This window comes from Pteropus alecto, unplaced genomic scaffold (assembly GCF_000325575.1).
Source record: "Pteropus alecto unplaced genomic scaffold, ASM32557v1 scaffold172, whole genome shotgun sequence".
NCBI lineage: Eukaryota > Metazoa > Chordata > Mammalia > Chiroptera > Pteropodidae > Pteropus > Pteropus alecto.
The window spans coordinates 80,663-85,304 of record NW_006431924.1 but is presented as its reverse complement, the minus strand read 5'-3'; positions in this window follow the sequence as shown (position 1 = coordinate 85,304).

Genomic DNA, 4,642 nt, shown 5'->3' with positions numbered 1-4,642 from the left:
GCTTTGTGGTTAAATTTAAGAGGAAGGTGGCAGTGAGCTAGAACTTAAGGAACACTGGTTTTTCCTTTCCTTCAACATATATTAAAATTCTTCATCCTGGGAGATTTCAATATGGTGATTCTTTCAAAAAATTTATTTAGCAAGAGAAAGGAAGAATATTCATATAGAAACATAACTAATAATAAGTGTATATAAGAAGAGTTCCATATAAATTTTGTCAATGGTTTGAGAAATGATAGCTGTTTTAAAGGCAGATTAGAATGTGAATAAACAGAAGGAGGAGAATGACATTTCTCAAGTGGGTGGAAGAGAGGTTGATGCTTCAGCTTCTCAGGGTACTTCCAATTTGGTCAATTCTAATGGCTCCCTCACTTATTACCCATGTACTTGGCTTTTGGCTTTTTTCATTAGGGGCTTTTGGCTTTTTTCATTAGGTGATTACGTTTTCACTTACTTCCTTCTAAGCAAGCCTATGATCAAGTGTGAATTTTTTCAGGCTCTGACGTTCTTGGCTATTTATGGCCTCAGCACCTCCCATCCTTTAATATGGTTATAAATATGAGTCATTTCTTATTGTTGCTTCCAGCTAGATCCTACTTAGACTCCTAAGGGTTAAACTGGTGAGCTAACCATTTTTCATGATTAGTCATCTTGATTTTGTAGAGTCAGTGCTATCTACTGAGTGTGTGAAAGGATCACTGAACTAAATGAAGTTTAAAGAGCTCAGAAAGAACTGTAGAAAGACTCTCAAGGTAAAGAATGGAACTGGAAGGAAAAGTTCTGTTGAACAATTTTCTCCTAAATTTTCTGTCAAAGTAATCATTACTGAAAGTCTGAGTTCAGTGAAGGTGCTTACAGACAATTAGTAAACCATTTTAAAGCAAAAAAAAAAAAAAAAAGAGATATTTCAAATGTATATAACCAGATGAGTGTTGTAGGATGATTCAGTAATATAATTAACCTTGTGTTCTGCCTATTATTAAGTGTTTCTGGTCATTCTTTATTTAACAAGAGATAACTTTCTGGTTGTTCCCAAAGAGATACAATTTAGGGAATATCAGCAAGCAATAGATTAGTGGAAGACCCAAGTGACCATGTGCGAAACTAACAGCAAGCACAGAAGAAAAAAAAATAGTATTAGTTTTTTCTTAAGTTGTTTTTAAGGAGAGTCATACTTTTGTGGCCACTGGAGAAATAATATTGACAACTTAGCTTGGGGAAGGAGAAGTGGCAAGAAAACCAAACTAGAGACCAACAGGATAAAAAGGAACAAATTCTCATTTTGTATTTAAAAGAGGTTTGTTTTTAGAAAACGCGGATAAATCCAGCTATACTGAACCAAACACTGTATAAAAAGGGTCGAGAACATTAATTTATTGATTCATTAGACACTGAATTCAGCACTTTATTTTGTATCAATTACTGCATGGCAATATGAAAATGAATAAATAAATTTTCTTTTATCTTGGAGCTTATAGTTCCTTAAAAGAGACAGATATGAACAGATAAGTATAATTTAATAAGTTCTATAAGACAGTTACACAAAGCTTAAATTGGTAGTATGAGATTCACAGGGAAGGTGACTAACTGCCAAAAGACTCAAGAGAGACGATTGCTTTTTTGTTTGTTTTTGTAAGTTTGTTTTCAGTGGAGACAACCTTTGAACTGGGTAGACAAGTGAAAGAGAGCCTATCAGGTAGAGGTAACAGTGTGTGCTAAGTCATGGAAGTGTGAAAGAATGTGAATGTTTCAAAAATAATGCAAAGTCCAGTAAAGAAAAGAAGGAATAGAGATGAACAGGATAATATAATTTGACATTTGAATTGCCAAGGATCATTCTAAAGAGCTTAATTTTTATTTTTGGAGATAATGGAGAGAAATTGAAAAAAAATTAAGCAATGAAGTTTATGAGTAGATTTATATTCTGGAAACAATCTGACAGTAATGTGAAAGAGAGGGAAGAGATTGGACTAGAGGTAAAGTAATTGGTTAGGAGGCCAGCATAAATGTCTGGTTAGGAAATAAAAAAGGACTAAAATATTTAGTAAAATTGGTGTGGGAGAAAAAGATACAAATTAAAGAGATATTTATGTATAATCATAACAAATCTTATTCGTGGGTAAAAAAAATTGAACAAGTTGAATATGAGTCCCCAGTTTCTAGTTTGAACGTCTTACAAGAGTAGAGAACAAGCTCTCAAATCTCAATCAAATTTACCTGCAAAATTGTATATAGATATTAAAGAGAAAATAAACTGGCAGAGAATCAGAATCTTGTACTAATCATCTGAGTAACATTGAATAATTAATTCATTTATTCTTAATTTATTTTTCTCATCTATAAAATATAGTGGTTAAAACAGGACCTTTCATCTCTAAAATCATGACTCTACTTGTATGAATTTTATATTGTTATATAATTTGATTCTTACAATGGTAGGTTGTCATACTCTGTAGCATTTCCTTAAACATAATGATTGCTCATAAGAGAAAATGGAAAAAGGCTGAAAGCAACACTCTAGGGTGAACTGCTTAATTTAAAAAACAAAATAAAACAAAAAGATCAAAAAGATTAATTTAGACAAAGGAAAAAAAAATTCAAACAAACAAAAAACAGACCAATGGTGAAATTCGACCAGGGGGACTTAAGAAATGCTCAAGCAAGCTGTAGTTTGTGAATTATTGGCCCAAATTCACTCTTTTTTGTAGCAAAGCCTTTGCCTTATGACATTAAGATTCCTTTCATTGGAAGTAAAGTGTACTTTTGCAGACTTTGAGGTCAGCCAAGAGGTGAGCTTCAGCCAATCAGATGTTAATAGTGACAAGAACTACTGAGTACTTAGGTTTATGCTCTTATACTTCTGTATCTCCATGAGAAGAGTTTCTGGAAAAGCTGCCTCTTCAGTCTGGATCTCAGAATAACAAGCACAGCCAGACTCGCAGCTTGAGACAGTCACGTTTGCCAGCTTCTGAGAGACAACTCTCAGCCAATGCAGCACAGACTAGTAAGTGAGCCAGGGTTTGGGGTAAAATTTGTAATTAGCATTAATATGGCCTTAGCTAACTGGTATACAAGCAAAATTTATGGTTTTAAAATAGTACTTAAACTTTTGGGATAATTTTTACTACAGGGGAAGGTTTAGAAAAAATAATGTATCTGTAGGTTTCCCCAATATCTATTTCTCTCTCTCTTCTTCTTCTTCTTCTTCTTCTTCTTCTTCTTCTTCTTCTTCTTCTTCTTCTTCTTCTTCTTCTTCTTCTTCTTCTTCTTCTTCTTCCATACAATCTGCTTGGTTCCTGAAATAATTTTTTCAGACATGTGATATAATATTTATGTATTAAAAATGTCAACATTCAAAATTATAGCAAACTCTTTATCTTATAGTTTAGCTTAAAAAAAATGCCAACTCACTATTTTCTGTGTGTCCCTCTAGGAGATGACTTTGGCTGCCGTGTATGTCAAATGATACTTCATTATAATAACAGAGCATGAGGCAAATGGCACTTTTTTGTTGTTGTTGAACTTGATGTCTGCTTTCTATATCTGGAAGTAGAAGTTCAGTATATGAGAACCACTCATGGCAATGTTATAAACATAGAGAAGCAGAAGAATATAGCTAAGTGATTACATGAACAGAGCCAGCTAGTATCTAAGATCTGTCACTTATCAGCTATGTTACTTTAAGAAACTTTTTAACATCTGTTACTTTAAGGAAGTTGCATCATCTGTAAATTAATGATAATAACAAGCTCCTATTTGATAATGTTATTGTGAGTTTAAATTAAATCATAAAAGTTAGGAGCTCAGAAATAGCCCTACCATAGAATAAACTCACAATAAATAGTAGATATCATTTTTTCTTTTATTATTATGAAAGCGATTTCATGTTTTTTCACGGAAATCTAAGTCACCATTTCATGCTCAAATCCTTTAGAATGGGATCTGCAACTGGGATCTATAATGGTCAAAATTAACTAAACATTTTGGTAGGGCAGGGTGATGATGTGAAGACTCAAACAGTTGCTTTCATAAATCACTAAATCTCACTTTCTTTCCACTAAATCCAAAAATCCAAAAAATTATTTCAGTCTTAACTACCTCCAGTGGGTCTTCAAACTGCAGTGAGATAAAATGGTTTTTTGATGGCAGTGTGCCAAAAGGGAAGGAGTTACGTGAGTGGTCAGATTTCTGAGGAACTTTTGTCATAATTTTGATATTAATGTTACATTTTCTATTTAGATTGTCTTAACATTGTATTTTCATTTTAGATTGTCTTCCTTTATATTATTGAGGATAAACCCAAGTATTAGCCAGAGATCTTGAATCCAGTGTGTTCGCAACTACCAGTCTATATTTTTTTACTCAAAAAGAGACATGAATAACAACATAAGGCTGACTAATGCAGGAAATTCCCCATTTCCAGGTAAGAAGCACATGTATGACAGTCTCTAGAAGGTGTTTGTGAAGTAAACAAATTTACATTTAGTGAGTCTCTACCATCTGCTCTGAATCTTTACCCTCCTGGAAAGTCAGTGTCTCTATGCTCTTCATAGCTTTCATCTGTGTCAGATTATTTTCAGCTATTTTCCAAGGTATCTTATAAACAGATCCACACTGTGTGAGTAAAAGATACTGATATTTG